Consider the following 9,654-nt stretch of genomic DNA (forward strand, 5'->3'; position numbering starts at 1 on the left):
CTAAAGAACTTGATTATGTTATTATAACTAATTTCTTAAATACAATAATCATTATCTAATACATTAATTATTATTCTTTCGGTTGAGGTTTAAATCATATTGGGTCCTATTATCAGTCAAATATTTAGATAAATTAAAAATAAGATCAAAGGAATTAAGCTAGATTCAATGGTAAACACTTTGAGTAGAGCTAATTTAGAAAAACAAAATATCATTTGAGCAAGGTTTGTTGATCAATCAAGCTAGATACTTTAAATGCAATCTAATCATTTGAGTAGAAAATGTTATTTACCTTGATCATCATATTCCACCAAGAAACTTGAGGTAGGAAAACAATTTTTGTACCACTATTATGATATTTAAACTACACATGAAAATTAATACATTAATCCAAAGCATTATATAATGTGACTATTTTACACAATAAAAAATATATACCCATTGTAGATGTTCATCAATACATAAAATGACATTTTTACCCATTGATCAAGGAGGATTCTATTTTCTATAGAAACAAGACTATCATTAATTTTTATATTGAATTACTTTGCATATTGATTTTGTCCATAATCATTAGGGAAAAACTGTTTACACCTTACATATCCATTGAGTCTAAAGACTTTCTCTTAACCACATTAATAAGATCTAAGTCTATTATACCTTGTTCAAAATTAGTTATACTAACATACACCTTATAATATGTATATTTTAGTGGATAAGTCTTTATGCAACTAGACAAACCCAAAGACTTCCCACAGAACTAAGATCCACTCAAGTTATTTCTCCAACACACTTTGTAATAAAAAATATCATTACATCAACAAACATAAAATGAAGTTAACAACTGACAAGAAACACATATATACAATGTAAGAAGAGATTATCAACTTGTTTGATTCATAAAAGATGGAAACTTATAAAATGTCTAGTTCCATTTGTTGGGTCCATTGACATATAACTTAAAACATATTAGTAATTTTTTTCTCATTCAACAATTTTGAATATCTATGGTCTTCAACAATATTTTAAACCTATATATCTCCATAAAAGATGAAGTCAATACTTATTTTATAGGAAGAAAGTTATTGATTGTATGATTATTGAAAGATTAGGTTTGTTTGATAGTATGTAAAGGTCTACCTCAATTATTAGATATTTTTCCTTTTTCTTTTTTGCAACCTATAGACATGGAAGGTGGAAGGTGAGTATGCTGAATTTTAAAACCATAAATTTATTTGGAACAATCCAGTAATTTCATTGTTGATTTCTCATCTACATGGAACATTTTTAAATAAAAATAACATGGAGTTTAGTTGAATGTGGTTTGCAAAACATATCATTTTGAAACAACATAGCATAATGATATGAAATACTCTAAAAATAGCCCTTCTATATTGTACTAGGGACAAGACACATTTTTAACAACTCATACACCTTTTTCCAACTTATAAATATTTGGAAAACTACCACAAACAAATTATAGAATTTTCTTCAATTTTCTTGAAAAAGCTTACAAAGTTGAAACACCATTCTCAATACTTTACAAATCTTCTCATCTAGTAGCAATATCTAATCTAGTGTAGCCTTATTTTGTATATGGGTGCTTGCATGGGAATGGCGGTGAAGTTGGGCTTGATAATTCCATGCATATTTTCCATTGCTGGAGCTCATACAGATTTGCAGCAAGCTACTATGACATGGTATGGAAGTTTAGATGGAGATGGAAGTGGGGGTAAATATACCACTTTTCAATATGATTCCTTATATATAATTTGGTGTACTCTTCTTCACTACTGGACTCAGTTAAAGGGGTACTAGAAAAGCTTTTGCATAATTGTGATTGAATAGGTGGAGCATGCGAGTAGGGTAGCCTTGTGAAGGCAACGCCTTTTGCATCCAGGGTAACCGCAATAAGCCCTACTTTGTTCAAAGGAGGTGAAGGATGTGGAGAATGCTTTTAGGTATATTCAAGCAATACCATGATAATTATGTTATCCATCTTATTCCAACGGTAATTCTATGAAAAAAAAAATCACAAACTAAATTTTTTTTTCTTGGCAACAACTATTACTGAGTGCAAATTTTGTTTGGCACATGAAAGTGCTGAGTGGCAATTTTTCTCAACAATAATAGATGCCAAGTGACAAGTGTGTGTCAACTGAGCTTGACACAAGAGGAAGCTAAGTGACTTTGCACTCAAAGGGAAACTTAGCACAAATAAATACTGAGTGAGCTCTGCAGAATGCAATGTCGAGTGAGGATGATAGCCACTACAAACTGGTGCTCAACAGAAGTGGATGCTAAGTGAGCTTTGTTTAAATTGCAAAGTTATAACCCAGACAAAGACTAGACCGAATGTCCAGACTTACAACATGAATATTTCCACCATTAAAACCACAGAGCTAAAGTATGAAGCTTTCAACAATAAACTTCTCAAATGCAATAAACAGAGGAAGAACAATGGAGTTTAGTATGCCTGCTTGCCTACTTGCTATTCAAATATGGTAAACTATTACAAAATCTTGGAACATTTGGCTTCAACCAAAAAATCCTAAAATCCTCAAACTGGTAAAAACTTCAAACTTTAAATTTTAAACTTACAACTCTAATGGCTACATACAACTATGCCTAGAGCAATCATTACTTTACAAGATAAATTCAATAAACTGCGAACTTATAGAATGACAAGAGGAAACACGTGCAATTGACACAAGAACAAACTCTCTTTTGTCTTCTAAATGATTTGATCTGCTAATCAATTTCTTTCTTCTTCATTCTCTGCTCTGATCACTTCTTCTTCAATTGATCGAATGAGATTGATTCATTCCTTTTTTCTTCTTTCAAAAAATATTTCACACTCTTTTCTAGATTTGAAAAACTCACCTACCTGCATTAACTTTTCTGAGTGTTTTGCTGGCAATCAGGGTGCTAGGTGGGCATTTAGCTCTAGGGGCAACCACTTGCTACAATAAATATTCCAACACTCCACCTTTATCTTGAGCCAAACAAACAAGTATCACTGTTGATCTAGTTCAACTACACCAAGACACTGTCTTCGGTGTACTAAAGTTCCAATGCCTAATGGCTTAGTAAATATTTCTGCTAGTTGCTGCTCAGACTTGCAAAATTCTATTTTGATATTCCCATTCTCCACCAACTCTCTGATGAAGTGATATCTAATCTCTATATGCTTGCTTCTCCCATGGAAGACTAGATCCTTGAACAATGCAATTAAGGAGATGTTACAGTCACAATAAATTATGGTTTCATCCTCTTGCCTTTCATTCAAATCTTTCAAGATCTTCCTTAACCAAATAGCTTGATATGTTGTTGCATTTTCTACTATGTATTTAGCCTTTACTGTAGATTGAGCAATAATAGGTTGCTTCTTGGATGCCTATGAAATTGCACTTGATCCCATATGAAACATGTATCCGAAAGTGCTCTTCCTATCATCTAGACTTCCAGCCCAATCACTATCTATGTAACCAACCAAATTGAATTCATTTTCTACAGTATACAAAATTCCAAATCCCTTGGTACCATTCACATCCCTTAGGATCCTCTTTGCCATTTGCCAATGAAAATCTTTTGTTGTTTCCATAAATTTGGAAATTAAACTTATTGCATGCATTATGTTTGGCTGAGTTGTAGTCAAATATATCTAGCTTCCAACCATACTCTTGTATAGTGTTGGATTCACACTTTTCCTGCAATTTTCCTTGCTCAACTTCAAACCTACTATTGTTGATGTTGGGGCCGCCTTAGGGTTCTACATTTTGAATCTCCCCAAGATCTACCATGCATATTTTTCTTGAGAGACAAAGATGCCATCTTGCTTTTGTTCTACTTCTATGCCTAGAAAGTATTTCAAGAGACCTAGGTCTATCATTTCAAACTCATTTTTCATTGCCTCCTTGAACTAATAAAAATTAAATCATCTACATACAAGACAACAATCAACACATTACCATTTTCAGCCTTGATGTAAAGTGAGGGCTCACCATCACTTTTGCTAAAGCCATTGCTCATCAAATATGATTCAATCCTACTGTACCATGCCCATGGAGCTTTATTGAGCCCATAAAGAGCTCTCTTCAATCTTTACACCTTGTGTTCTATACCTGCAACTTCATAACTAGGTGACTACTCCACATACACTTTTTCCTTCAATACACTATTCAAGAAGGCAGACTTCACATCCATTTGATATACATTCCATTTATGCTAGGTTGTAATTGCTATGATAGCATGCACAGTTTCTATTCTTGCAACTAGGGCATATGTCTCATTATAATCTCTGCTATACTACTTTGTACCCCTTAACCACTAAATGTTCCTAATGCCTATCTATTTTTCCTTCAACATTGCACTTGGTCTTGTAAACCCATTTCACTCCAATTACTTGTTACTTGGGAGGCAATGTAGTTAACTCCCATGTCTCATTTCTTTCAATAGTATCTATCTCCTCATCCATGACATTACACCATTTTTCCTTATTCACAGCTTCCTCAAAATATATTGAATCACTATCAGAAAATAATGCAAAATTTACACTCTCATCATAATCTTCCTCATACCTTTCATCTTGGTATATCTCCCTTAGAATTTTGGTCTTTCTTGGCAATAGGGAGGTGAGAGTGGGATCTAAATTTTTAGTATTGTTGCTACTACTGTTTTACATACTAGCTCGGGGCTGTCTTGAAGTGCTTGGAGCTATTGCTCGGCGTGTTAAGGGTTGCTTCCCTTTTTGCCTTTTTCTAATATCCATGTTTTCTGCTCCATCTTCTTGCTGATCACCAATGTCATCTTCTTCCTATTCAATAGTAGCCAGTTTACTTGAAGTATTTGCAGATTCGTCTACCCAGCCATCCTACCGAGCCATCTCATGATTGATTTTTAAGAAACTCCCCATCTCTTGAAATGAAGATTGTCTTGTTAATTGGATCATATAGCCTATAGGCATTCGATTTTGAGTTATACCCTATGAAGATGCACTTCACACCTTTGTCATCTAGTTTTTGCCTTTGTTATTTAGGCACATGTGCATATGCTACACATCTACACATCTGAACACTCTCAAGTGCTCAACTATCCATCTGTTCCTTGACCATGCCTCAAGAGGAATCTTGTCATGAACAGATTTTGTAAGACACCTATTGATCAAGTATACTGATGTTGCTATAACTTCTCCCAAATATTTAGTTGGACGTCCTTTTGCTTTCATCATACTTCTTGTCATTTCAACAATGGTCCTATTCTTTCTCTCAGCCACTCCATTTTTTTGCAGAGTATAACTAGCTATAAGCTCTTTCTTGATGCCATTTTTCTTGCAAAAAATTAAAAACATATTAGAGGTATACACCCCTCCTTTATCTGATCTAAAGAATTTTACATAGTGTCCACATTCTTTTTTAGCTAGAGCTTTAAATTCAACAAATTTATCAAATGCTTTAGATTTATTCTTTAAAAAATACACCCATGTCCTACAACTAAAATCATCTATGAATGTCATAAAATAAGTACTCCCCCCAATAGAAGTAATTTGTATAGGGCATACCAAATCAGAATGCACCAATTCTATTGGTGCTCTAGCCCTTCTAGAATTTCTAGAATTAAAGGGAAGCCTATGTTGCTTATCAAATATGCAAACCTCACATTTTCCATATGAATTTATAATGCTTGGCAAACCATCTACCATTCTTTTCTTGGATAAAAAATTTAAACTAGCAAAGCCAAGATGTCCATACCTAAGATGCCAAAGCTTGGAGGGGTCTTCAATCACGCTCCTAAGCGCTGATTGCTGATGTACTACTATGCATGCATGCTTGGGAGATGCATCACTAACTTGAGAAGAGAAACATGTCTCTATCCTCAATGAGAACATTCGATTCTTTGTCATTTCGACTTTTGCAAGTAATCTATTACTCCTATCCCTCTCATGAATGACACACTTGTCATTCTTCATCAGCACCTTGTATCCATTTTGAATGAGTTGTCCAATACTCATCAAATTGTGCTTCATATTGGGGGAAAAATACACATTTTGTATCTCCTTCTCACCTTGCTTGGTGCAGACTATAATAGATCCTTTACCCACTATGGGAATGGTTTCATTACTTCCCATTTTAATTTCAGACTTAAAAGTCTTATCAATGAAAGAAAATAAACTTTCATTACCACTCATGTGGTTGCTACATCTATTGTCCAGGTACCATACCTCAGGGCTTCCTTCTTCACCAATGTTACATATGATGATGTCTATGAGATTGATTGCATTTCCCATGTTCACATCAGCCACATTGGCATTTTTCTTTGATTGATCACTCTATTTCTTCCAGAATTCATTTTCATAATGCCCATATTTATGATAGTAGTAGAATTTAGCATTTCTCTTATTAGAGTTGTAATTCTTCTTACCTCCTCTAGAGTTGTTTTGAAAAGTTCTTGCTCCCTCTTAGTTGCTTGCTCTTCCTGAGCTTTCTACACCAGCATTCCTTTGACCATTTTTTTTACAACCTCTATTTCTTAAGCCTCTACTAGAGCCATTTCTTCCTCTCCTATTGTCTCTTGAATTTTCCTTAGCCTTGAAAGATTGCTCTTGGGAAGTAGTTACTAACTTGTTCATCTAGTACTCATGAGTTTGAAGAGTTCCCATCAACTCATCCATGGTCAATGGGGTGAGGTCCTTTGCTTCCTCTATGGTCATGACAAGATTGTTGTATTTCTGAGGTAAACTCCTCAACATTTTCTCTATAATTCTTTGCTCATCATATTCTTCTCCATTTGATGCGAGTTGGCTTATCAAAGTGGAGATTCATGAGTTGAACTCTGTAATAGGTTATTTGTCCCTCATTTGAAGGTTCTCAAACTCTCTTTTGATCATTTGTAGCTTTACTACTTTGACCTTATCAGTCCCCTTGAAGTTCGTCTCAAGGATGTCTCATGCTTCCTTTGCATAATTTGCTACTTCAATCTTGAGAAAAATTGTCCCTATCATTGCTACTTCAATCAAACTTAATGTCTTTGCATCGTTTCTTCTTGACTCCTTCAACTGAGCCTTTTGATTGTTAGTAAGGGTAGTATACTGAGTTGGCCCTATCACATCATTAAGCCCATTAATCACAAACTCCCACAAATCATTTGCAACCATTATGGTTTTCATCTTCTTTGCCCATGTATCATAATTTTGTCCATTAAAGGATACTGACTACTGCCATATCTTTCTAGTATCTCCTGATATGTCAAATATCTGAAAAAAATGCCCTAACTCACTATGGATGTGGGGCCTCAAAGCTCTGATACCATGTGAGAAAAAATCACAAACCAAAAACATTTTGCTCGTCAACAACTATTGTCGAGTGCTAGTTTTGTTCTACATATGAAGGTGCCAAGTGGTAGTTTTTCTCAACACCAATAGATGTCGAGTGATAGGAGGGTGTCGAGTGAGCTCGGCATAAGAGGAAGCTGAGTGACTCGATAGTCAAAGGGCAACTTGACACAAAAAAATGTCGAGTGAGCTCGGTAGCAAGCGATGCCAAGTGAAGTGAGCTCAATAGCGACTACAAAGTGGTGCTCGGTAGAAGTGGATGCCGATTAAGCTCGATTTAAATTGCAAAGTTATAACCCAAACAAAGACTAGACTGAGTGACCAGACTTACAACATGAATATATCCACCATTAAAACTAGAGAGCCGAAGTATGAAGCTTTCAACAATAAACTTCTCAAATACAATAAATAGAGGAAGAGCAATGGATTTTAGTATGCCTACTTGCTATTCAAATATGGTAAACTATTACAAAATCTAGGAGCATTCGGCTTCAACCAGAAAACCCTAAAATAACCTTAAAATCTTCAAACTGGTAAAAACTTCAAACCTTAAAATTTAAACTTACAGCTCTAATGGTTACATACAACAATGCCTGGAGCAATCGCTGCTTCAGAGGACAAATCTGATAAACTATGAACTTACAAAATGACAAGAGGAAACACATGCAACCGCAGACATGAGATCTGCTGATCAATTTCTTTCCTCTTCCTTCTCTACTCTTGTCTGCTCTGATCACTTCTTCTGATCACTTCTTCTTCAACTAATCGAATGAGATTGAATCATTCTTTTTATCTTCTTTCCAAAAATATTTCCCCCTCTTTTCTAGGTTTGAAAAACTCACCTACCCGTATTAAATTTTTGGCTGTTCTACTGGCCGTCGGCGCGGTAGGTGGGTGTTTGACTCTAGGGGCAACCACTTGCTGCAATAAATATTCCAACAAATTCATGATCTGGTTTTTATAGGCTAACTACAAATATGGTCTCAGGTGAAATGTGAGGAGAAACGGCTATGCTCGGATACAGCTGTGAATATAGTGGTTACTGATGAATGCCCAGATTGTTCTTCAAACCACTTTGATCTTAGCGGCACTGCTTTCTCAGGGATGGCAGTTACTCCTGCCAAAGCTTTCGATCTTCGTAATGCAGGAGTCTTGCCCATCTTATTCAAACGTCACTTTCCAATAGAGACTTTTTATTATTGCATCACGAAATATAATATCTAAATCAACACTTCTTCGATTCTTTCTTTCCAATCCTATTGAGCAGGGTACCATGCAAGTATCATGGAAAGAAGATTACCTTCCATGTGAATGAAGGATCGACTGGTCATTGGTTCTCTGAGTATGAGGATGGAGATGGTGATCTTCGAGAGGTTGATTTGCAACAGGTAGCGTCTTATGTAATATATATTATAATCTTCCTCTTCCTTTTCTTGATGATAGATCAGCAAATATGATAGAGAATATGTCAATTGTAAAACTCCACAATTTGATTTAAACGATTGCTCAATAATGTTCAAATCATTTGATAGGCTGCAGAGTAACTCAACTGTATGGGAAGGACTGAAGCAGACATGGAGCGCCAACTGGGCTATAGATGAGGGTCCCTTAAAAGCTCCATTTTCAATCAGATTGAAGACTCTTACTTCGGGAAGCACAATCACTGCATATAATGTTATCCCCCGCAATTGAAAGCCCAACGCTGATTATACATCTACCGTTAACTATGAGTAATTAGCAACAAATACGTCCTCCATCCAACATATTACTTCCTTTATCATCCATGTTTACATAGATTATAGTGACATCTCAGTTTTTTTTGCTTGTAATATTAGCGTGTTGATATAGATACGCTTAATAAATTGGACATTTCTATAGCGCTATCTCAGGTCATTTGTAATATTGGAATGTTGATATAGGTATGCTTGATAACTGAGGCTTCCCTGACTCATTTTCCACCACTTTGCAAGGTACTAGTGTCCAAGATAGTGATGTAGGAAGTTAATGTATTATCTCACTTATATGAAGAAATAATAAGCTTACAGTAAAGAACATTATGAATTGTTCTCTATTTCATCCCTTACATCTAATTTTATCTTCTTAACCTTCAACTACTTTATGTAATGATAATGTTACAAGGTTACATATATTTGTTTGATATAATAAAAAAATGTTTTACCGAATTTCATAAAAATAATTTGATTAAAAATAATTCTAAAATAAAAATTGTAAAATGTTAATAAAGTGTTATTGGTTATTAAGATAATAAGTACAATATCTGAAAAACTCCTAGTACTATTCATAATTATAATTTTTTAAAAATT

At 34.8% G+C, this 9,654-nt stretch overlaps 1 pseudogene; it reads left to right on the top strand.

Annotated features, from left to right (window-relative positions):
- The first annotated feature begins 1,596 nt into the window (after positions 1-1,596).
- LOC149571403 (expansin-B3-like) lies at positions 1,597-9,064 on the top strand (annotated as a pseudogene).
- Positions 9,065-9,654: the final 590 nt, after the last annotated feature.

The sequence above is a fragment of the Cupressus sempervirens genome, chromosome 2 (assembly GCF_028749045.1).
Source record: "Cupressus sempervirens isolate cs-2001-9-10 chromosome 2, ASM2874904v1, whole genome shotgun sequence".
NCBI lineage: Eukaryota > Viridiplantae > Streptophyta > Pinopsida > Cupressales > Cupressaceae > Cupressus > Cupressus sempervirens.